Raw genomic sequence first — 26,201 nt, 5'->3', positions numbered from 1 at the left:
GAAAAAGAGGCAGTTAGAGCTGGAGTGGCTCAGTGGTTAAGAAGTCACTGCTCTTCCGGGGGACCTCGATTCAATTCCCATCACCTATGTGCAGCTTACAACTGTCCGTAGCACTAGTCCTACCCTCACACAGACATACGTGCAGACAAAACACCAATCAATACTCATAAAAGTATAAAATGCTCATAAATTATTTAAAAAGAGGCAACTAGAGATCTGGGGAATGAGAAGCACAAGTTGTTGAAGTGGAACACTTTATTGGTGGCAGGGACCTTTTTGGGGTTCAGTGTTGTGATGAGTTCCTGAACTAAAGTTATTTGTAGTAGGGATACAGATAGAGGAAGCTCATAACAGAGGTGTTAAGTTATGAAGATTGTATGCAGGATTAGAAAAGAGAATGGAGAATCCTGGAATCCCCTTTAGGTTCTTGAGTTTGGTTGTGTGGCCCGAGATGATGTTACTTGAGAGCATGGCATTAGAGCAAATTGAAGGTTGGAAGCAGTTTTTGAAGGAGAATGAAAGATGCTGTTGTGGCACTTGCGTTTATAGAGATTAAACTGTAAGACAACCATACAGAAAAGCATAGTCTGCTGACTGGTGAGGGTTTGGATTTAGAAGCAAATATCTGGACTTCATTAAGATTGAAAAGTCACGTGATGAGAGTGGTAGTTTGATTTGTTATTTCAAAGGTGATAAAATTCAGGAAATATAGACAGACTGCTACTATTTGGGAGCTTTGTGCAAAACCAGCTGCAAGCATAGGCAAGAGAGGAAAGAAAAGCTGAGAGAGAGAGAGAGGTAAACCGAGACTAGTATCATGAAAATCAGAGAAGGAAAGGAGTGGTCAGCAGTGCCAGATACCAAAGGGTAAATACGCACTCAGTAGCGTATGTGGCAATTAAGAGGTGACCAGACAGCTTCATAGAGTGTGGGGTGGGTGCAGGCCTCTAAGAGCAGAGTACAGGGCATTGAGTCAGTGGAGTAAGGTGCAGCCCACTGTGAGCCTGTGCTGCAGACATTTAGAGGTCTGTGAGCACCCTCGCAGCAGCAGCAGGGTGTGGAGGTGAAGGGAGAGTGAACTAATTCCTATTGGCCCTTTGTCATCAGCCTCTGCCTTTCTCTGCTAGTTTCTTATCGTTCACCTACAGACATTATACAATTGTTATCTTTTTACTTGATTTTTTTTTTTTCGAGACAGGGTTTCTCTGTATAGCCCTGGCTGTCCTGGTACTCACTCTGTAGACCAGGCTGGCCTCGAACTCAGAAATCCGCCTGCCTCTGCCTCCTGAGTGCTGGGATTAAAGGCGTGCGCCACCATGCCCGGCTGTTTACTTGATGTTTTTACTTTCTCCTGTTACAATCAAATATATGGCTTGAGCAGAAATATTTCCTTACTTCTTATGTGCTTATTCTCCTTAGTTACTTGAACTGCAAGTCTATCATGGTCCAAGAGAGTGCCCCTTTTCTGTCTTCCATTTAACCATCATGCTAAAAAGTACTCAATTCTGAGTCCTTTGAAGCTGGGCATAGTGTGGCACACACCTATAACCAGCACTAAAGCTCTCAAAAGGTTGGGAAGATTGCAAGTTTGAGTCTAGATTGCCAACAAAACTGCCTCCAAAAAAAAAAAAAAAATCATGCCAACATAGTGGAACACACCTTAAATCCAGCAGGTGGATTTCTGTGAGTTCAAGATCAGCCAGGACATCTAGGGCTACATAGTCTTTGAAAACCAATTATGCAAACATAGTATGAAGAGATTCTGTTTTGTCACAGTATTTCAAAAAAAAAATGTTTTAAAGAGTTAGTGGCTTGATTTGATTTAAGGCAGCCTTAAAACACATGAGGTTCTGCCCTACCTACTTACCTGCCTGCCTGCCTGCCTGCCTGCCTGCCTGCCTGCCTGCCTGCCTGCCTGCCTGCTGCCTGCCTGCTGCCTGCCTGCCTGCCTGCCTGCCTCCTGCCTGCCTGCCTGCCTGCTGCCTACCTCCTGCCTGCCTGCCTGCCTGCCTGCCTCCTGCCTGCCTGCCTGCCTCCTGCCTGCTGCCTGCCTGCCTGCCTGCCTCCTGCCTGCTGCCTGCCTGCCTGCCTGCCTCCTGCCTGCTGCCTGCCTGCCTGCCTGCTGCCTGCCTGCCTGCCTGCTGCCTGCCTGCCTGCCTCCTGCCTGCTGCCTGCCTGCCTGCCTGCCTCCTGCCTGCTGCCTGCCTGCCTGCCTCCTGCCTGCCTGCCTGCCTCCTGCCTGCTGCCTGCCTACCTGCCTCCTGCCTGCTGCCTGCCTGCCTGCCTCCTGCCTGCCTGCCTGCCTCCTGCCTGCTGCCTGCCTGCCTGCCTGCCTCCTGCCTGCTGCCTGCCTGCCTGCCTGCCTCCTGCCTGCTGCCTGCCTGCCTGCCTGCCTCCTGCCTGCTGCCTGCCTGCCTGCCTGAGGGAGAACATGCATTTCGATCTCCTGGATTTAATTTGGTATTAATAACACTGAAAGTCTAGAACCTTGTTTGAGAGAAAAAAAATGATGAAGTAGAGCCTGCTGGTTCCCTGCCTAATGTCTATTCTCCGTTTCTTTCTTAGTAACATAACTGCCTTACTGTGGGCATGTCACTGAGCACAGTTATGAAATGACACTTCCTGGTGGCTATAAACAGAAGTCTTTGGGCAGGGCTTCTAGGAATGTTCTTTAAAGGGAATGGACTCATCTGGAAAACCTCAGGAGCTCTTATCCTTTCCTCTTGTTTTCTGTTAGGACATGAATGTAGTTGCTGTGGCTTTGGTGGTAGGTTTGTTGTTGTTTTTGTTTTGTTTGGCCATAAGATGATATGGAACACTGGATGCCATGGAGCAAGGCTAGAAGGAAGAGAAAGTGAAATAATCTGGGGCTCTGTGTGGCTATTGAGCTGCCAGTCTATCCCAAATGACATTTTTTCCCAGACCTTTTACAATAGAAAAATAAACCTCTCCATTCCAACCACAGGTATTTGTTCTTGTGCAACTAAAGCTAATCCTGCTTGACTAAGGGAGTCTGCAGTTACTGCTGCAAGTCCGATTACCAAGGCTAGCCTTGGCAGCTGCTTCCCAGGTGCCATGGGAGGCCAGCCTCTTCCCAGGTGCCATGGGAGGCCAGCCTCTTCCCAGGTGCCATAGGAGGCCAACCTCTTCCCAGGTGCCATGGGAGGCCAGCCTCTTCCCAGGTGCCATGGGAGGCTGGCCTTTGCAGCCCAAGAGGAGGCTATGGAACCAGCTGATTTGGTTCCAAGTTTAACACAAATGAACACTTAAAAAAGCATAGTTTAAGCATGGGTCCAAATAGTCCTTGAAAGATCCAGTCATAGCTCCCAGTTCTGAAAGAATGTAAGCCGTTCCCTTTGTAGATGTGAGCAGACAGTAAACTAATAGGAGGGAAAATGACTCTGTAACTCAAGAGAAGGAACAATTTGAGTTTTCACAGCAGATGGCTACCTGTTAAATAATTATAGCACTGTAACATGTTTTAAAAAAATCACAGAGTTCTTAGGCTTAAAGGGAATGTGTTATGATACAGGTAAAAGCTTTTGGAAAATGACACCACTCATTCTGAACTAAAATTATACTGAAAAGAAGCTTGGACACTCCAGAAAAACACACTGGTGGATTAGGATATTATTACAAATAGTTTTGCAGAATTTTGGGAAGAGCCTGATATTTTGACAAAAAAGATAGCATACACAGTAGCCAGGCCCAGGCGTCCACTATATAAAAGCTGATGTTTCTTGGCAAGATTATGTATTAGTAATAAGCAAATGCTCAAAGAAAATGTTGCTAGAGTCTCACCTTTAAAAAAAACTCACCAAGTAAAGATGATTAGAAATATGCTACTCATACTGCTATTGTTTAAGGATAAGAGAAAATTCTCCAGTTATTGGTGGGAGTAAAGGGTTAGGGAATTATTTTCAAAAGATAATCAGATTGGTTGGAATCTAGTCTCAAATTTAATGAAAAAAAAAGCTGCACCTTTGGATTAAAACACTAGGAAGATTCTAGTTGAAAATTTGGCTTGTATGTGGTACATGGTTATAATCACAGTAATCAGGAGGTGGGGGTAGGAGGAAACTGAGATTTTAGATAACTTGCAAAGAATATGAAATAAAAAAAATAGGTTATCATGCAGGGGTAAACTGGGCAGGTGTCATGTAGAATCAGGAAACCAATGGCAGGTTATTTGGACTTTATCTTAGGAGAAAGGGGAACTATGGTAGGATTTTTAGTAATGCAGAAGTCATATAGATATGATCTAGTTTATTTTATAAAAGATCACTTAAGCTAGAGTATAATTGTATTAGAGGCAGGTGAGATTAGAGGCAGTGAGATCAACTAAGGGATTGCCTTACTAATTCTTTTGTTCTAGTAATAAATATTTTTAGGTCGAGGTCATAATAGACTGGCTATAGTAGGATCATAAAGATGGAGATCATAAGTAGGTTTAGGTTTTGGTGGTTGGATGCTAGATTGATGCAGAAGCTTTTGCAGGTAAATAGATGATGATGATGCCAAGAATGACTACATTCAGTAGGTGAGCCCTGAAGAAGATTAAGGAAGGATAACAAGTTTACTAAGAGTTGCTTATAGGGTACCTAAGTTGAGATCTAACTGATAGCCATTCAGATTTTAAAGTTCAGAAAAGAGACTTAAGGTAGAAACAATCTGCAAAGTGTCACGGTTACTTTTTTATTGTGATGATAAAACAGCATGACCAAGGCCATGTATAAAGGACAGCATTTGTGGCTTCTGTCTCAGAGGTTAGAGTTCACGATGTCAGAGTGAAGGAATGCTGAGAGCTCCCGTCTTGATCCATATCCATGAGGGAAAGAGAGCTAACTGGGAATCATATGAGTCTTCTGAAACCTCAAAGCCCACCCCGCAGCGGCACCTTCTCCAACAAGGCCACCCTTCCCAATCCTTCCCAAAGAGTTCCACCAACTGGGCACCACATACTCAAGTATCTGAGCCTAGCTAAGTCAAATCACCACAGTATATAGTTATCGATATTTTAAAAAATCAATCTGGTAGAGTAAACAGACAGATTTTCTAGGTCATATTCTTAGACACATCTAAAATGAGGATTTTGTTTTAGGATTTAAAAAGGTAGGATAATTGAAAAGACTATAGGCATTAGAAACATAAGGAAATGAGAGCAGGTGGAGAGAGGTTTCTCACTTTGAGGAGTGAAGTTTTAAGTGAGAGGAAGACTATAATGAACTGTGTGTTAAAGACATTAGTATGAGTGCTTGTTGAGTTTAGTGTAGTTAACAGCTTCAGAAATGATTGTGGATGTATACACGAGCAATGACATGAACCTCATTCTTTAGCTCTGTCAGGAGGGCACAGAGACAGTAATGCCAAGTAGCACTTAAACACAGCACCCAGACTGTGTGGGCTAATACTATTTGAAAGAAAGAGAGAGAGAGAGAGAGAGAGAGAGAGAAAGGAAGGAAAAGAAGGAAAGAACGAAAGAAGACAGAAAAGAAGGAAAGAAAGGAAACAAAGAAAGAAAAGGAAGGAAAGGAAAGGAAAGGAAAGGAAAGGAAAGGAAAGGAAAGGAAAGGAAAGGAAAGGAAGAAAGAGAGAGGGAGAGAGGGAGGGAGGGAGGGAGGAAGGAAGGAAGGAAGGAAGGAAGGAAGGAAGGAAGGAAGGAAGGGAGGGCAAGTGAGCTAAAGCTTTTTAAGAATGTGTGATTTCAGGGTTGGAGCAGGGACTATTGGAAAACTGAAAGGGCAGTGGCTTGGCAGAAGGAAGAGAAACCAACCTGTAAAAAGCACCCAATGGCCAAGGCTGCAGCAACCAAAACAAACCAAGCCCATAGTAACTGATTATAATGCAAGCAAAACTTAAATATTCTCGAATTCGCATTGATAAAAATTAATAGTTAAATAAGTGATCCCATTTGCCTATCTTACAATGAAGAATCTTAAATGATTTGTGCGTCATTTTCTCCCAAGGGGCTGGATTCAAGTGGGTACTGCACTTAGTGACTGAGAAGAAATGGCTCTTTGAACAGAGGCTATTTAACATTAAATATGTCAAGAGCAAGGTACTTTTTGGGGATATGTTAAGGAAAATAAGGTGTTTATCATGAGAGCAGTTCAGGAGAGATCTGGGGGAGACTTTAGGGCCGTAAATATATACCTTTGACCAATATTGTAAGATATTTATTATAAATAAATTTAACCAAAAATTGATAGTCACTTCATGGCCATCAAAAGCCCACTTAAAACATCAGCTTTGGGGAAGACAATCTGGTGAATCTCTTAATTATGCATTCATCTAGTTCCTTGCATTAAGCCTTCAAAGAACAAAAATATCAAAATCATGTCACCTTGGTCTCCCATGACATGAAAATGCCTGTATGTTCAGCTCTGACTTAATATTTCGTCTGTCTGTTCAGAAACTCTCAGTAAGGAATATCATTTAAACAATGTGTGTTTTCTAAAATTACCTCTGAAACTAAGTCCACTAGACTCATTAGTCCTGGAATAACTTCATATAGTTTGGATAAAAATTTTACATGTTTTCTTCTTGTCAACTAATGAGAATTTACAGCCTGGAATAGGTAGATTGAATTCTGATATTCAGTATTTATAATTTGCTGCTACCATAAGCTTGATAGTATCTGTTTCATTTGCTTTAATGACACAGAACAAATATTACCCCTAAACTTGATGGTGTAAACAACTTTTTCCTTTGAACAGTTATACGGGACCAGAACGTGGGCAGCAGTTACCTGGGCCTTCTGCTCCCGTGTGCTCTGACTGGGATCACACTTAGTCAGTTGCTTGCTCCTCTGGGCTGTTCTGTCTGTAACTTCACTCATATGACTGACACTCCCAAGTATCTACCATGGCCTCTCCACAACATTGTGATATTAGATAGATGTTCAGATTTCTTACATCATCTTCTGGCTTCTAAGAGTCAAACAGGGAAGCTGCTGGTCCTGTCCAGCTCTGGAGCTTAAGGATATCATTTCCATCATATCACCTGGTCAGAGCAAGACACAGGGCCAGCGAGGGTGGAGGGTCTGAGAAGTGAAGTCTCATCACTTGGAAGGAAAGAATCGGCATCAGTCATCTTTGCAGGACAGCACATGGCCATATCACCTATCACATGATCTAATTCTTTAATTGTATTTACATGGTTTTGATTGATCTTATATTCCAATTTGTAATCATGTTAGAAATTGGATTTTATAAATGTTAGATAAAAATTATCATAATTTAAAGATTTTAAAATCACAGAAGGCCTTACTACAAGTCTTTTTAGCCTGGTGTGGTAGCTTATACCTGTACTTGCAATGTTTGCCAAACATAGACTTTAAGATTGCAAGTTCAATGCCAGCCTGGGCTACATAGCCAGTTCTAGGCCAGACTACGGTATAGCATGAGACTCTGTCTTATTTTTTTGTTTTTGTTTTTGTTTTTGTTTTTGTTGTTGTTGTTGTCGAGACAGGGTTTCTCTGTATAGCCCTGGCTGTCCTGGACTCATTCTGTAGACCAGGCTAGCCTCAAACTCTGAAATTTGCCTGCCTGTGCCTCCCGAGTGCTGGGATTAAAGGCGTGTGCCACCACTGCCTGACCGAGACTCGGTCTTGAGAAATGAAATAAATATATTTTTAAAAACCTCTTATTTTCACTCTATACAAATTTATCTTAGATTAAAGCTTTCAAAACACCTTTACTTGGTAATTGGAGCTGTTCTATAAGAATTTAACCTGATATGGAAAGTTGATGACACATCCCCTGTTTTTCTAAAGCCCAGGTAAAGTTAGTGGAACACAGCTCATCAGAAGTATCATAATGAATGGCGTATGCTGTTAGTCTCAGCACTTGGGAGGCTGAGGTGGGAGGATCTCTGTGAGTTCAAGGCCAGGATGGTCATATAATGAGTTCCAGGGTAGCTAGGTCTATATAGAAAGGCTCTATCTTAAAATGAAACAAAACAAAACAAAAGTTACCATAATTCAAATGCAGATATTCTTTAGCCTAGTAATTCTGCTTCCTGCATAACATAGCATTGATGGCTGTGTCAAAATATTGGAAGCAGTACAGTGAGAGAGTAATTAAATGACATATATCTTATAATATATTGTGAAATTGCCTAAAGGATGAGGATTTCATTTTCTATAAAAATGAAATGAGATGAGCTGTATATACAGGAAGAGTCTGGGAATGAGGCTTACTGGTAAAAGGCGTGGCTAGTGTTCCCAAGGCTCTGGTTGCATCACCAGCATGAAGGTGTACTGTAAGAATACTGTACTTACCCTTCCAGTAATGACATGAGATGTTACAGTGCCCATGTCATCATCTGAAACAGGATGAATGACCTAGGCAGTGGGACATAGCCTCAGGCTACTGTTGACATTCTGAGAACACCTCAAGAATTTGTCATCTTCATTTCAGAGTGGATGACACACGACTACTTTGAGTGGCATACAATTTAAAAGTTATAGATTGGTTTTGGTGTTTTCTATTTAATATTTTGGACTACCATTGAGCATGGGTAACTCAAGCTGAAAAGCACAACTGTGCTTCACTTGTGGCTACTTCTTTGTTTGAGGTAGACTATGACTGCTCCATCCTGACAGGAGTGGGTTAGGTAGACTATGACTGCTCCATCCCGACAGGAGTGGGTTAGGTAGACTATGACTGCTCCATCCTGACAGGAGTGGGTTAGGTAGACTATGACTGCTCCATCCCGACAGGAGTGGGTTAGTGAGGAGGCAAAGGATTAGCAGAAGATTAAATACACAAACTAGATCCCTAGGCTGTGTGGTAGAGTTGTCATCTTTGCATTTTTCAGACATTTTCCTATTATTTTATCGAATAGTTATTTTCTTGCTATATTAAACAATTACATTGTAGAAATAGGTTCTTTGTCATATATTTATCTTGCAGATAGTTATGGTTTAACATTCTGTTTTCAGGACAGTATCTTGAAGTGCTTGATTTATTTTGAGCACATCAATCTTTCATTTATTTTGTTGAACTTATCCTAAGTATTTCTTTGCCTTTTTTTAATGAATATGTGCATGTGGTGTGCATGTGTGTCTCTAGGCTTTATTGAAAGTTCTTTGTGTGCAGAGAATGATGTTGGGAGAATATTTGTTGCTTGTGAGTACTATTATTCCAAGATTTTTAAAGATGTATATCTTAGCCAACTTCAGTCCCAGCACTAGGAGGCACAGGCTAGTGGATCAAAGTTCGAGGCTAGCCTGCTCTGTATAGGGAGTTCTAGGACAACCAAAACTATATAGGAAGACTTTGTCTGAAAAACAAAACAAATGTTTAAAAATACATGTTTTCAATATCACATTTTGCTTAAAATAATATGTACTCCATATGTCATGTGATAGACTTATGAAAAATTGGTCTCATTTCTTTCTTTCTTTTTTTCTGTAATATTTATTTCTATATGTGTTTTTACCCTACAATAATTATATTATTCTTTGCCTAATTAGTAAATAACCTGAAGTAAACATAAATAAGAGGAGAGCTGGGAAAAAAGGCTTGGTACTTCATTACTTGCCCCACAAGCATGAAGACCAGACAGAGGTCTTACCCCCAGAACTCACGCAAATGTTTGTTGTTATGGAAGCTGTTTGTAATTTTATTTTTGGAAGTCAAATATTCTAGGGGATTCTTAGAGCAAGCTGGCTAGCAAGTCTAGCCATATTGGTAAGTTCTGGGTTTGATTGAGAGACCCAACCTCATTGAATAAGATGGAAGATTGATAGAGGATGTTTCCTGCCATCAGCCTCATGCCTCCACATCCATGTGAAACAATGTGCATGGACACACACAGACACACACACACATTTATCTACATACATGTAACATGTACACATACTTGCACATCATACACAAAAACATGAAAATGAAAAAGAGAAAAAAAAAGAGGAAAAAACAAGTGTATTTCTTTTCCTCTCCAGCGCTTTTTTTTTGTTAGGCACTCTTCTCTTGCCTGGAGAACTTCCCTCCACATTTTTCACACTTGCTGGTCCACTTTTTTTTTTTTTAACTAGATTCTTTAATACTTTGATTACACTAAAGTCTGTATGCTTTCAACAGCTTTATCATTTTTGGTTTTGTTAGTTGCTATATGTCTTCATATATATTTCCGGTTTCCCATGCACTCAGTCTCTGTTCTCTTGTGTCTAGAGCACTACGTCTGGCATTACGTGCTTCCTCCCCTCTGTGTTCTCTACCACCCTCACCTTTCAGCCTTTGCACATCTGTTCTGCAGAGGAGTTGTACTTTGTGTGGTTGTCCTCCTAATGATGGATTAGTGCTTCTCTTTGCTGTGCTGTGTGTAGGGTGGGCTCCTCTCTTATTCTGATCCATAAGGAATTGCAGTCTGGCATTGAGGCTTGGGCTTTGTCCACATTCTTGCCCTTACTCCTTATGGAAGTCATATTCTACCGTTTATTTGTGATTAGTCCTGGGCAGGAATACCTTCACTTCCCCTAGTTGTAGGAGATGTGTCCTTGTGATTTGTGTAGCATCCCTTGCCTGTTACCTTTTCCCATTCTTCAACCCTAGCAACAATGATCTTTGTTTCTTATGCTGAGTGTTTTTCCAAACCACATTCCCTTCCCCTGAGGCCTAAGTATTTTGATCTCATTCTCCCTTTAAGCAGTGGACTTTGCTTGGACACTGAAGTGAAAGGGATTTTATTGTTTTGAGTTTTTGTTTGTTTGTTTGTTTTGTTGTTTATTTTCCCAATTGGAGAACAGACAAGCTTTTAGACCTGTTCCTAGACCCCACCCACATATACTGCTCGAATAATGTAGGGCTCCTCTGGCCTCCTATTCTCTCCCTATCCCTCTCTCCCTCCCTCCCTCCCTCCCTCCCTCCCTCCCTCCCTTTCTCTCTCTCTCTCTCTCTCTCTCTCTCTCTCTCTCTCTCTCTCTGTAGGCATGTGTATATGATTGTTTACATGCACATGGAAGTCATCTTCAGGACCATTCTCCACCTTTATTTTTTGAAACAGGTTTTCACTAAACTTGAAGATATGTGGATCATTGTCCAGTTAAGTCTTTGTGTCTGGGGCGCCTTAGCTATTCCAAAGTGACATACTGGTTTATCCTACATTTTGAAGAATTCACTAAAGTTTCAGATCAGTTCTTATTAAACTATTGTATACTAGCCACTTCACTTCCTGTGATTTACCTAACAGTTTGCAGTCTTTCTTTGCAGGAATTTTATTCCTCCAAGGGGGAATTTTACTAGGTTTACTTTGTAAATTACACATGAATTAGGTTGCTCCATTCTGCATCATTGTTAGAATAAGAGAAGTGTGTGTGTGTGTGTGAGAGAGAGAGAGAGAGAGAGAGAGAGAGAGAGAGAGAGAGAGAGAACAGAGAGAGAAAACAGAGAGAGAAAACAGAGAGAGAGAAAACAGATAGATACCCCCTTCCACCTCAGGGATGGCATGCATGCTTTTGTGGCTTTCTGCCTTCTGTGTAAAAGTGGAGCTGCTTAGAGTCTGTATTAGCCCCTTTCCTGTTGCTGTGATAAAACACCTTGAGGAAGGCAATGTGAGGGAGAAAAGGCTTATTTTCGTCCATGGTCCCAGAGAGAGCACGTCTGTCATGCTGCGGAAAGTAAGCATGTGGCAGGAGCACTAACGTGGCTGATCAGATTCCCACCACACACCGGAAGCAGAGAGAAAGAACAGGCTCATGGCCACTATGATGCAAAAATGCATTTAGTCCAGCTTCTTCAAAAGCCCCCTCAATCATTACTGTTCAAAAAGCCAAAGCCCAGAGTGTATCGTGAGACACAAGGCAATCTCTTACCTGTGTCAACTCCTGTAAGTTAAAAACAAATGAACAAATTCCAGAGTTTCTAAATATGCTAGCACTCCAAAATGGAACAGATGATACAATGAGAAACACATGGACCAAAGCAAGGCTGAAGCCTAGCAGGGCAAATGCTAAATCCTGTCACATGTTAGGTCTTCAGTTTCAAAGGGCGTACATTGCTACCCCCTTCAGTTTTGCTGCTTGGCACATACATCTTTCCTTTTGGGCTGGATGGACTCTCTGTATGCTGCTCACCTTGCTATCCCACAGCCCTGGCATCTCTGACATCTTAGTGTCTCCACTGTATTCTGGGCTTCACCTTTACTGCTTTACCAGTGGCCTCCTAAGATCTACTAACAGGTACCTCAGTCCTGCTACACAATGCCTATCCTCCGTGGTTCTCAGAAACTGGGGGAAAGCAGTCCATGACCTCTTCAATCTTGTCTCTTTCTTGTCTCTAAAACCATTTCCACATTAATGAGATTACCACACTCAGATGTTAGCTTAAGATGCCCCCCAGCACCCTTAGATCACAACTACAGCAGCTTCTATACACTGAAGCCAATGAAAGCCTTACTAGGCAATTGCTTGCTAGGATCAAGTAATTCCTAGATTCTCTTCATAAGTTGGAGGTTTCTCTCCACAAGTTGGGGTCTGGCCCCCAGGACACCTTTTCAATTTTTTCAGTGCAGAGTAAGAGACTCTCTCTAGTAATTAATCTCCTTAACAATTACTACCTCTTTTCAAAAATACTTGACTGAAAGCTTAAGCTTCCTCACCAAGCTACATATTTCTATTCCTTTCTGCCTCACTTGTTGCTTTTTTTGTTCACTGTAGAACTGCACAAGAGTAGTCAATAATAACCATACCAGAGACTCAGTCTTACACTGTCTTAAAACTCTGCCAAAGAAATTAGCCTGTTGCATTTTAATTTATCTGATGCAAATTCCCAGGACCTGGGCAGAATACAGCCAGATTCTTTGCCAAAATGTCACATGGAAGGCTTCTAGCCCAGTTGTTAATAGTGTCCTGTTTAGCTCAAAACCTCATGAATCGTACCTCCACTGCCTTCATTACCTTTCAGCAGAGCTGTCTGCAAGGCTTCTATTAGAAGGGCCCAGTAGGCTCTGCTTACAGCATTCAGTAGTCCAATGTTCCAAACCCTTCCATGTTCTTTATAGCAACAACCCCAGTGTCCTGGCACTAGTTTCCTTATTGGTTACTTTGCTGTTGCTATGATAAAATACACACAAGCAAACTTAGAAGAGAAAGGGCCTGTTTTAGCTTATGGTTCCAGTGGGATAGAGTCCGTCATGGGGGAAAGGCATGGCATGGTAGCAGAAGCAGGAAGTTGGCTCTCATATGTTTATCTACATAGAGGAAGCAGAGAGAAAACAAGAAGAATGGCAAAGGTATCAGCTCCCAAAGCCCAGCCCTAGTGATGACCTTCCCATCGCAAGGCTGAAGGTTCCATAGCCTTCCCAATCAGTGTTGCCACCCAGGAGCTGAGTGTTCAAAAACGTGAGTCTACTGGGGACATTGCTTATTTGAACCACCAGAATTCTTGACAAGGTGTATGCTGTTCTCACTAATCTTCTATAATGTTTTCCGTTTTCCTTTTTTTGCCTCATTTATGAAAATTCAACCAGAGGGACTACCTCTTCTTCTTCTTTTTTTTTTTTCCCCTGAGACAGGGCTTCTCTGTGTAGCCCTGGCTGTCCTGGAACTCACTTTGTAGACCAGGCCGGCCTCAAACTCAGAAATCCACCTGCCTCTGCCTCCTGAGTGCTGGGATTAAAGGCGTGGGCCATCATGCCCGGCAAGGGACTATTTCTTCACTCTTTAGTGAAGCATTACTGATCCTCCAAGTAGAACAGAACATCTATTGGCCTTTATCTCTTGTACATTGTTTCATTTCTCTCAAGCCAATTGACAACAACCTTTAGTGATGGTTGGCTGCTTTCAGATTTTGAGACTTGTCACTTTGAGGAGTGTCCCTCTATTTCTCAGTGGGTAGACAGTTAATTGGCTTCAGATAGAGTCATAGAGTCAGCTTGAGAGAAAAGATAAAACAACACAGAAGGGAACTCATTTATTAATAGAATAAACATCTTTAAGATTTAAAATTTTACAAGTGTATGTATGTATGTATGTATGTATGTATGTATGTATTTGTGTGTCTGCACACATGTGAGCACACATATAAGTATTTACACAAGGAGGCCAGAAGCCAGTGTTGGGTATTTTTCACATTATTATTTTTTTTGAGACATGGTCTCTTCACTGAATCCCAAGCTGATCAATACAGCTGGACCCTGGAGTACCGCCTGTCTTCATTCCAGCTGGACTCTGGAGTACCGCCTGTCTTCATTCCAGCTGGACCCTGGAGTACCGCCTGTCTTCATTCCTTGGGTGACAGATGCTCAAACAAAACACCCAGTGCTGGGAATCTGAACTTAGGTCCCATGCTTGTGCAGCAAGCTCTCAGCCCACTGAGCTATTTCCCTAATTCCAATTCAAGATTATTCTACGTAATTTTTAATTTATACATAATCCATACAATGATGGGGTTGAATTTTTAAATGTATCTTTTTTAAATGATGGATGAAAACTAAAGTCATACTTATTTGTGGAATATCATGTGATTTTTCCCCTCATGTTTGTCTTTGCGAATGCATAGGTACATGTAGGCATATGCATGTGAAGCTCAAAGTACAATCTCAGCTCTTGCTCCTCAGCTACTATCCACCTTGCTTATTTGAGATAGAATCTCATGGGCCTAAAACTTGCCACATAACCAAGGCTTGTCTAGCCAGGAAGCTTCAGGGATCTACTTGTCTGTACCTCCCTAGCATGTGATGGATATGTAATGAACATATGTATATGTTCATTATGGAATGTTCTTAATCAAGTTAAACACTTGTCTCCTCAAACATTTATCACTTCTTTGTGGTAAAAAAAACCCAAAAAACAAAACTTCCCCTCAACCTCTCTGAAGTACTTACTACATTGTTAAAACACTGTACAACAGACCACCAGAATTTGTTATTTCTATCTAAGTTAGTACCTATTGCTCAGTCTCCCTCCCTCCCCTAATCTCCCAGCCTCTCTAGTAATGATCATTTTACTCTTAACATCTCCAAGATCAACTTTTTATATGCCACATGGGAGCGAGATTTTGCAGTACTCATCTTTCAGTTACTGGCTTATTTCAATTAATGTAATTATCTTCAGTTCTATCCATGTTGTCACAAATGACAGGATTTCAGTCTGTTTTATGGCTGACTATACGCCATTGGGTGTGTATAGCACATTATCTTTACCCATTCATCAGTTGATGGGCACTTCAGCTGTTTTCATCTCTTGCTATTATGAATAGTGCTGCAGTAACATTGCAGTGCAGATGTCTCTTTGATGCACTGATTCCATTTCCTTTGGATATATACCCAGAAATGGATTTCTGGATCATATGGTAGTTCTATTTTTATTTTTTGAGGAATCTCCACACTGTTTTCCATAATGGAGGTAGTAATTTGCATTTCCAACCACAGTGCAACAAGGGTTCCCGTTCTTCTACATCCTCATCAGCACTTACTGCCTTTTGTCTTTTTGATAGTAGCCATTCTTATTGAAGTGAGATGATATCTCATTGTGGTTTTGATTTGCATTTCCCTGTTTATTAGTGATGCTGAACACTTTTTTCCACACACTTGGCCATTTGTGTGGAATAAAGGACTGCAGTTGTGGAATAAATGGGGTGGGTGAAAAAGCAGAGAACACTGGGTATGAGACTAGGAGAGAAGGTAGCTGGCCAGATGGTTAGTGTTCTGAATAAAGCTGATTGGATGTCAGTCCTGGGAGCCACAGGTAGAATTAAGTAGCCCAGGTTCCTAAATTGATCTGATAGAATGATCATCTCTGAAGCTTGATTATCTGTTTTTGTAATCTAGAGAAATGTTAAAGAAGAGTTGGTACTTAGGCTGGGAATGCAGCTCATAATTGGTAGGGTTAGCTTCCTAGCATGCAAACTTCACCCTGAGTTGGAAGACTAGAGCCAGTAGGTCTCACCCTCTTAAGAAGGCCCTGGCTGTGCAGTGCCCACTGTTTGGTGGCAACTTTGAGGTGGAATAGGAGCGCTCAGCACTGCCAGTATCCCAGATATGAGCACTGTCCATGACACTGGGCTCTTTGCTATTGCAGAGTTATCTTATTCTGAACTCCTGTTCTTCCCATTGTGTGGTATTACCTGGGCCAGGGTGTAGAGGGTGTAGAGGCCACTGCAACGACTGTAGCAGCTCTGTGTGAGCAGAGTCTGAGGCCCCTGGTGGCTTTGCAACAGTGCACACTCAGTTTGCTGCAGATCACCATAAGCTATCAGACCTTAAAATTATCGGTCAACTTCTGAGCAATGTTATGTATTTTCCTATTATACCTTTAATCTTTGATTTAATTTCTTTCCCACCTGCAGCAGTGACATGAGTGAGAATTGCCATTTTTCAACTAATTAGAGCATCTAAGAATCCTTGTGTGCTTTCAGGGAAATAGTGAATCCATCGTGATTTCTGTGCCCTAAGTGTCCCTTTTTCCTTCTGTTTTAGATCTGTCCATACTAAAGGAAATGTAACTGGAACTGATCTGATGGTAAAACCACGGCCCTTCAGACAAGATCTCATAGGAGGAGACCTTGCTTCCAAATGAAGACACCAACATTCAGACTTTCTACTTATTCAAAGGTATTTGAGGCAGTTTTATTAACTTGACTTGTTGGTAGTGACTTTGTAATGTTGATTTCTGTATATAGGCTTTATAAATTTAAATATTTTTAAAATATTTATTTATTATTATATATAAGTACACTGTAGATGTCTTCAGACACCCCAGAAGAGCTCATCAGATCTCATTACGGATGGTTGTGAGCCATTATGTGGTTGCTGGGATTTGAACTCAGGACCTTTGGAACAGTCGTCAGTGCTCTTAACAGCTGAGCCATCTCTCTAGCCCCTTAAATCTTCTTATATGTTCAAGTGTGTAGCTTTTAGAGAACAGTTCACTGCTCCCTGCCTCACTCCACTTTCCCCAAAATGTCAGCAAGGAAAAAAAATTTAGATTTTGGAAGATATGTTTCTTCTAACTAACAAAGAGTATTGATGATAAGATTAATACTCGGTAAATTAGTACTGAAGTAGACCATATCTGAGTGTCCTCTGCACACCTGTATTCCCAGGACTTAGAAGACTGAGATAGGGGAGTCACCATGAGGTTGAGACCCTGTTTCCACAGAACAAAGATAAAAAGAAAGTCGATTTAGTGGTTATTTGACTATGTAATGATCCTTGACTTTGACCACTAAATCCAACATCCTAACAGACCCACCCACTCATTCATAGTGTGACCTCTAGTGAGGACATTCTGTGGGTCTATTAGAAACTTGTTTTCCCTTTTTCTTAAACTCAGTGTCCAGGAGTGTCACTGTTATTCTTATGGGACCTTTGGGTCTGATGGATTACTTTCACATGGAAGAGGAAGGCAAGAAACATACTAGAGAGTCATGTGACTCCTCTAAACCACAGGGTGGATACATAAGACAACTAAAACCAAAAAGGAAGGTAATGTCATAGGAAACAAAAACAACAGCAGTTATCTAGTTTTTTAGAATGCATACAGATTATAAACAGGGGAGAGTTATTTATGTGTTTCATTTAAAAAATGAAATATTTGGTTTTTTTACTATATTTTTCTAGACAGATGTAAAGAATGTATGTTGGGGTAGGCAAAGTTGATTCATTTATAGGTATTTTTACAGAAATTTAGAAAATAGTATTTTGTTAGAATAGAAAGATAAAAAACTAAGAATAGCTGGGTAGTGGTGTCACCTGCCTTTAATCAGCACTTGGGAGGCAGAGGCAGGTGGATTTCTAAGTTCAAGGCCAGCCTGGTCTACAGACTGAGTTCTAGGACAGCCAGGGGTATACAGAGAAACCCTGTCTCGGAAAAAAAAACAAAAGAAAACAAAAACAAAAACTAAGAATAATGTGTCACCTACTAGTAGGATTCATTCCATATTGTTAGGAAAATAAGGAAAGCAGTACATTAAAAAGAGTAAGAATAGTGCAGTGGTAATCCTAAACTGGCCTTAGCTATAAAAGACTTCCCTCCTATCAAAGGATGGTGCAATCAATCACTTTCTTAAAGAAAAGTTAGCTCATATCAGGTACAGGTGTGATGTTGCCTTGGTAACACGTTTGGAAAATGTCACTGGCATCTAGTAATATATACATGTACCTTCCCATGTTTATTTTGTGTGTGTGTCATTTTGAATCAAAGGTAAGTAATGCATAAATAAATGGTTTGTCTTACTCTTAGAACTATCGTACTTATTGTTTTCAGATATGACATTTCTTCTTAACTCTACTTAGTATCATTTGAGTGTCCAAGGTTTACAATAAAACAAAAAAATAGTTTTTAGATTTGTGGAAAGATGTAAGTTCCTCTAAAACTTTATTATGAATGATGCTGATGACATAGGCTACTCAGCATACGTACTCTGAGGCCAGCAAGACTAAAATCAACATCTGAAAACAAATGATGTATAACCATAAAATCATGATTTTGATTCCCTTAGTTTGTGTATTACCAATAGGCAAGATTTGGGTGTACGGATTATGATCATATGAAGTTGCCTGCTAATTGTTTGTGGTTGCTGGGATTCTACTCCTAAACTTTCTCTGTAGTTTAAAATAGGTAGCTTAAATTCTTGGTCAAAATTTTGAATTAATCGACTTCACATACCTACCTCCCCATAATGCAAGGTTTCATGAGGTAATTTTCCCTTTTGAAAATAAAGAGAATTGAAAGTTTCCTAATACCTTTGAACTGAAGTCTCTGACAATGTTTTAAAGAAGTTTAGGTTCTGAGATGATGGAATTGTGTTTCTGGGTTTGATTCCAATAAAGTGAGATCAGTAAAACTTGAGAGAATGATTTAAGGCCCTACAAAATTTACCAGAGTATATGTTCTTCATTAACATTACACAACTACTGTGCTACCTTTAAGTTTTTTTTGTCTGGACTGAGGAAAGAGTTGGACACAAATTTGAGTAAATAGATGAGGGAAGGGCGAGGCCTGTGCTGTGCTGTGCTGTGGTCTTCATGGATGGCACAGGCTTCTTTCCTGACACCCCAGGAAACTGAATTCATGATTCTTAACTTCTTTATAATAATTAGCATTGAGAGGTGCCATGAAATGTGTGCATAAAACAATGTAAATGAGTTTTGGAGTGAAATTAATGAATATTATTACTAAAATGAGAGTGCCCTGCTACTAAGGTAACTAGGAATTTCCTTTTCATAGAAAAAAATCTCAGTATATGCTACAAATGAGAGGCTTGTAAAACCAGTTTCAAAGTTAATGATAAATATTATGCTTGGAGAGAAAGTAAAATGAGCTTTTGGCAAAAATGTCTTATCAAAGGCATACCATCTTGAAAAGCAAAAGTGTCACATGTATGCTAACGGGTATTTTGTTTTTCGGTAGAAGGAAAGCTCTGATATTCAGAGAACATACCAACACTTCATTTAGGTGTTGCTGGTTAGCATTGAAGATCTGAACAAGAGCTTTCTTATTTGTGTCTTGTTTTGGTTGTTGATTGGTTGATTTATTTTAAAACTACTTATAGCCCAGAGAAGTTGCATTTGTTCCTTCAGCTCAAAGCACAAACAACTACAGAAAAACTACAAAAAGCTATAGGAATGGGAGTCTTAGATTATTTGGTATAGAGATTGCAACATATCAATTTATATTCTAATCTTTTTCAGGGATAGAATTAGTATTCAATGATTTATTTTCAATCGTGATTCAGTATTGAAAAGAGTAAGAATTATAGCTGTAAGCAGCATTTGTCCACTAAACCCATATCTTTTCAGAAATTGTAAAGAAATAAATGGTCAGCAACTATAGAATTATGTTTTGCCACACTATCATATGCTGTCTACCCAGGGGAATGTGTTTACATGTTTGTGAATTCATAATTTGTAAATTGAATAGATATTTATTGACAAATGATAATTTTGTTTTTCTTATTTCAGAGGGCCTGATTTAGTATTTCACATAGGTCAATCTCATTAATATCACAAGTTTTGATGTTAGAAATGAGATATATGGACTTTATAAAGTCTGATGTATACATACAATAACTCAATCTCTAAGAGTTTAACTATTTTCCTATCTGATTAAATTACTAAGTTATAAAAAGTAAGGGAATTAAAAATTCCTAGAGTCAAGTAATAGTAGCAAAGTCAACTTACCTGAACTTTTGGGATATGGCTAAGGCATTTTCAGGAGGGGAGTTTATAGCTGAAGAGGCTGCAACAGAAGGATCCTTGGGGCTTGCTCACCAACGAATCTACCCAAATCCATGAGTGTCTGGTTCAGTGAGCTTATATCACCAGAACTTGCTGTCTAGCCAGCCTCAAACTCAAGTTCAGTGTGAAACTCTACAATGCAGTGTGTCAGAGAGTGATAAAGGAAGACACTCAATGCCTTGCTTTGCCCTCCACATTCATGTACATGGGCACATATACCTACACACTCATGTGCTCACGCAACACACACACAAGAGAGAGCCTGCATCACAAAATATGTGGAGAATTATTGAGGACGATACTGATGTTTAACTTTTGATGTTGCACGCACACACGCGCGCGCGCGCACACACACACACACACACACACATACATGCATATATCCACACAAATATAAATAAGCATGTAAAAATAAGTCAGAGAGAACTCAAATTACTTAATGATTGTATCATAAGATCTTAGAAAAAGAACTGGCAAGTCCAAATTAGTAGACAGAAATAAATAATGAAAACCGGGTGAAATTAATGAAATGTACATTAAAAGAACAAGAATCAAGGAAACAGAGTAATTGTGGCTTCATAGAATGAATTGGGTAGAGTACTTTCTGTTTCTATTTTGTGCAATAGTTTGAGGAGAGTTGGAATTAGGTCTTCTTTGAAGGTCTGATAGAACTCTGCACTAAACCCATCTGGTCCTGGGCTTTTTTTGGTTGGGAGACTTTTTTTTATTCATTTATTTATTTATTCATATATTTTTTTGTTTTTTTTACACTCCAAATTTTATTCCCCCTCCCAATTCACCCTCCAATTGTTCCACATTCCATACCTCCTCCATAGGAGAGCCCTGTCTCTACCAGTATGCGCCACCCCACCCCACCAGACCTCTGGACTACCTGGGGCTTCAGTCTCTTGAGGGTTCGGTGCATCTTCTCTGACTGAAACCAGACCCAGCAGTCCTCTGCTGTATATGTGTTGGGGGCCTCATGTCAGCTTGTGTATGATGCCTGGTGGGTGATTCAATGTCTGGGAGATCTCAGGGATACAGGTTAATTGAGACTGCTATTCCTCCTCTACGGTCCCCCTCCTCTTCAGCTTCTTCCAGCTTTTGGTTGGGAGACTATTAATGACTGTTTCTATTTCTTTAGGGGATATGGGACTGTTTAGATCGTTAATCTGATCCTGATTTAACTTTGGTACCTGGAATCTGTCTAGAAAATTGTCCATCTCATCCAGGTTTTCTAGTTTTGTTGACTATAGCCTTTTGTAGAAGGATCTGATGGTGTTTTGGATTTCTTCAGGATCTGTTGTTATGTCTCCCTTTTCATTTCTGATTTTGTTAATTAGGATACTATCCCTATGCCCTCTAGTGAGTCTGGATAAGGGTTTATCTATCTTGTTGATTTTTCTCAAAGAACCAGCTCCTGGTTTGGTTGATTCTTTGTATAATTCTTTTTGTTTCCACTTGGTTGATTTCAGCCCTAAGTTTATTTCCTGCCTTCTACTCCTTTTGGGTGAATTTGCTTCCTTTTGTTCTAGAGCTTCTAGGTGTGCTGTCAAGCTGCTAGTGTATGCTTTCTCCAGTTTCTTTTTGGAGGCACTCATAGCTATGAGTTTTCCTCTTAGGACTGTTTTCATTGTGTCCCATAAGTTTGGGTATGCAGTGGCTTCATTTTCATTAAACTCTAAAAAGTCTTTAATTTCTTTCTTGATTTCTTCCTTGACCAAGTTATCATTGAGTAGAATGTTATTCAGCTTCAACTGAGCTGAAGGGGTTTGCAGCCCCATAGGAGGAATATCAATATGAACTAACCAGTACCCCTAGAACTCCTTGGGACTAAACCACCAATCAAAGAAAACACATGGTGGAACTTGTGGCTCTAGCTATATATGTAGCAGAGGATGGCCTAGTCGGTCATCAATGGGAGGAGAGGCCCTAGGTCCTGTGAAGGCTCTATGCCCCAATATAGGGGAATGCCAGGGCCAGGAATGGGAGTGGGTGGGTTGGGGAGCAGGGAGGGAGGGGATAGGGGATTTTCGGAAGGGAAACTAGGAAAGGGGATAACATTTGAAATGTAAATAAAGAAACAAAAACTGTAGTGGAATTAAAACTGGAGAGAAGGCCCAGATTAATAAAATTAGAGATGAAAAGGGAGATGTTAGGACATATTCTATTGAAATCCAGAGGTCAATTAGAAACTTCTTTGAAAACCTGTATTCCAAAGCAAACAAATAACAACAAACAAACAAACACCCTTGGAAAATCTAGATACATATAACTTTCTAAAATTAAATCAAGAGGACCTATATATACAACTTATACACAGTTGTATAAAAGCATTTGCTGCAGGATTCTACCAAACCTTTAAAGGAGAGCTAACACTGGGTGTTTCATAGAATAGCTAGAGGAGAAACAGTAACAAATGTATGTGAAGCCAGAACCATTCTGATACAAAAGCAGGACAGGAAAACTAACAACAAAAAGAGAAAACTGTGGAACAATTTTACTAATGAGTGGGAGGGGACTGATGCTCCAGAGAAGGGGGATGCTAGAGGGGTAGTGGGGGAGGGGGAGTGGATGGAGGAACGCCCTCTTAAAGGCATAGGGGAGGGGGGACAGGGAAGGGGAACAACATTGGAAATGTAAATAAATAATTAATAATAAAAAAAGATGCTTAAAAAAAGAAGACAATACACTGTAACCAAGTTTACTTAAGGGGTGTAAGAATAAACATGGTTCAGCATATACAAATCAGCAAATATAACAGCAACAACAAAAATCAGCCATCAGTGGAAAGAGAGGTCCATTGGTTGTGCAAACTTTATATGCCTCAGTACAGGGGAACACCAGGGCCAAGAAGTGGGAGTGGGTGGGTGGGTGGGGGAGCGTGTGGGGGACTTTTGGGATAGCATTGGAAATCTAAATGAAATAAATACCTAATTAAAAAAAATAAAAACAAACAGCCAGGCATGGTGGTGCATGCCTTTAATCCCAGCACTCGGGAGGCAGAGGCAGGCGGATTTCTGAGTTCGAGGCCAGACTGGGCTACAGAGTGAGTTCCAGGACAGCCAGGGATATACAGAGAAGCCCTGTCTCAAAAAAACAAAAACAAGATAAAATAAAAACAAACAAACAAAACATAAATAATTTTAAGTACAGAAGTCACAAGATGTAGATGAAAGTCCTGCATGATGAAAGTCCTGCAGAGGCTAGGAAAGGGAGGTGTCTATCTCAGCTTAATACAGAATATATTGACAAACCTTCGAGCCAACAGTATACTACATGTAGAGAAAACCAGAAACATTTCCTTTATATATGAGACAAGGGTGCCCAACTCTCTACATCCTTATCTAATGTGCTCACAGCCTCAGCTACAGCAAAAGTCAAGTCGAAGAAATAAAAGATACAAATAGAAAGGGAAGAAGTCAAATTATCCCCGTGTTTAAACAGTATAATCCTATACACAAAAGACTGCAAGAAAACACTACCATCGAACTCTTAGGTCTGACCAGGCGTGGTGCTGCATGCCTTTGGGAGGTAGAGGAAGGTGGACCTCTGAGTTTGAGGCTAGCCTGGTCTACACAGAGTTCCAGGACAGCCTGAACTACACAGGGGAAGGGGATATTCGCAGAGCAGTCCTATTCACAGAAAACTGGGGTTAGGGGAGCAGGAGGCAAAGGGAGAAATCAAAGAAAATACCAGAAGATCCAAAAACTTCCCAAATTCTTGGATTAGCAGAATTAATATTGTGAAATTATTAATATATTATTAAAATATATTATAATATATTGTGAATATATTATTAAAATGAGTTAAGGACTGGAGAGATGGCTCAGTACTTAAGAGCATTGACTGCTCTTCTGAAGGTCCTGAGTTCAAATCCCAGAAACCATATGGTTGCTCACTACTATCTGCAATGAGATCTGATACCTTCTTCTGGTGCATCTGAAGACAGCTACAGTGTACTTACATATATAATAAATAAATAAATCTTTTTAAAAAAAGATTTAAGGTTCAGTACATCAAATTCTAATATATTCTTCCCAGTAGAAAAAAATCTATTCTAAGATTAATTTGCTAATACAAAAGAATATGAAAACCTAAAGCAATCTTCTGCTAAAGGAGCAGTTCTGGAGAAGGGGGCAAGGACCAGTGTGGGGCATAAGAGGGTAATGAGCAAAGAGCATAAGAAGCATGTATAAGACGTCACAATGAAGCCCACATTAGGAATTAACATAGAATCACATACAGGAATTAATCCAGAAGAGAAGAAAAACAATAAATTTTAGCATGAAAAAAGTAGGAATCTTTGTCTTCTAACAACTCAGATTAAAATATCTAGTTATCAGCTTTGATATAATAATGCTTTAATTTTTTTTTTAATTCAACAGACTCCTGGAAGTAGATGTAAGTGAAAAATCTTGCTTGATGTCTCATGTTCCATCATATCAGCCAATCTACTGACAGGTAGTTTTTAATTAGAAATTTTTACTTTAGTAAAAATAAAGAATAAAAAAGGAATAGGTTGAATAAGATTGGTTGCATCTCAAACTGATTCCAATCTGTGATCATAAACAGTTTTGCAATGAGGCTATTTTTAAAGGGGGGGGGGGGCAGAGGGAGGGGCTTTAGCAAAACAATCAAGATGCAAAAGCAGTGGGCTGTGGCTGGTCAAAGAGGAGACCTTTAGCATATTGATAAGCATAACAACAATATAATGATTCACATTGAATACATTTTACATGTATTTTACATGTGAATCCCTAAGATGCTTATAAACATACAAGCTGCCACGCTTAATTTTGTTTGAAGTATACTTAGGAACCAGCTATACTTCAGGGTTTCTCAAGAAGTTTTATTTAATAGAAGGAGAAAGGGCATTGGAGCAGAATGTCACCAGTTAGAACAAATTCCTGATCTTAAGCAAAGGTCACCAGCGGCTGCTAACATTACAGGAAGACTTAGTGGGCATTTACAGTACAGCCGTCCCGTGAAGTAATCTTGCCTCTAAATTAAATTTGAATCCAAATCTGATCAAGTCTCTACTTCTAACTGCTAGTTTATGGGAATAGGGAAATATATGAAATGAAATGCTGGATACATACAGAGTCTGAGTAAAGGGAGGAACAGAAACAGACAGACAAACAGAACATAGGTCACTGCTGGCCATGCTGGAACTTTCAGATGGTCCAGATTTTGTCCATAGGCATCTATGGCACAATTGTGGAAATTTGAATACTGATTGGATATTTGGTATTCAAGATCTATCCTTAGTTCTAAATATGATAATAGCATGAAGTTCTCTTTTCACAGTTCTGATATTTTGGGGGACACATTGAAATATTTGTGGGTGCAAGGTATGCCTTCGATCTGATTATTTTCCAGTGTACAAGCAAGTCTGTGGTGGAGATGAGTTTTGCCGTCAAATGATTGGTCATTGCTCATGTTAGGTGTTTATGTACTGGGGGAAGGGACAAAAGATAGTTTATAATTTTCTCAAAAGGTTCTTGGAACTCCATCCCTTAAGTAAAATGTCCAAAAATTGTCCTTTGTTCAGTTATGCTTGCTTAGCAATGAGCTGAATTCTTAATTCAAATAATTTCTTGAGTTTTCAGTAAAGAAGATATTTCTCACAAAGGACAGATTGGCTGTGTAGTATTTATTATTTAAGGCTCTATTCTAAGCACTTTATGCAGATTGACTCACTAGACTCTCACAAGAACTCCAGAGAAGAGAGGCTAAGTGCCAAAAGTTAATTATCTGCTGTACGGGAGGCTGGACTGACTTCCAGGGCGCCCAGCCTTGCAGTCTGCTGACTCCCTAGTCTTGCCTCTCTCTGTAGAACTTTCAATCCTAATGAATTATTTTCAATTATTTTATTTAATTGTTTTTACATTTGTTTTTCAGTATGCTGGTTGGTGAGTCCAATTTTAAAAGGCCACTTTTCATTTGTAATTTTCATTTTGGAACTTGTCTTAATGCTTAAGAGAATAGAGAGGTCTGTTGAGTTTACTCCTTTA

General features: G+C 40.0%; 1 protein-coding gene across 6 annotated transcripts in view; it reads left to right on the top strand.

Moving 5' to 3' along the window:
- Positions 1-26,201, top strand: part of Ncoa1 (nuclear receptor coactivator 1) — a 229,845-nt gene that overhangs the window by 43,979 nt on the left and 159,665 nt on the right. For 5 of the 6 annotated variants that reach the window (XM_006515005.4, XM_030246598.1, NM_010881.2 and 2 more), the window contains exon 2: positions 16,423-16,557. The gene's annotated coding sequence lies outside the window, so the exon portion shown is untranslated. Of the gene's footprint in view, positions 1-2,367; positions 2,461-16,422; positions 16,558-26,201 lie in introns of those variants that run through there. The other variant, XM_006515006.4, reaches the window with a different exon arrangement.

This window comes from Mus musculus, chromosome 12, assembly GCF_000001635.26.
Source record: "Mus musculus strain C57BL/6J chromosome 12, GRCm38.p6 C57BL/6J".
Taxonomy (NCBI): Eukaryota; Metazoa; Chordata; class Mammalia; order Rodentia; family Muridae; genus Mus; species Mus musculus.
The sequence above is the reverse complement of the archived record's forward strand: the minus strand, read 5'-3'. Positions and strand labels throughout refer to the sequence as shown.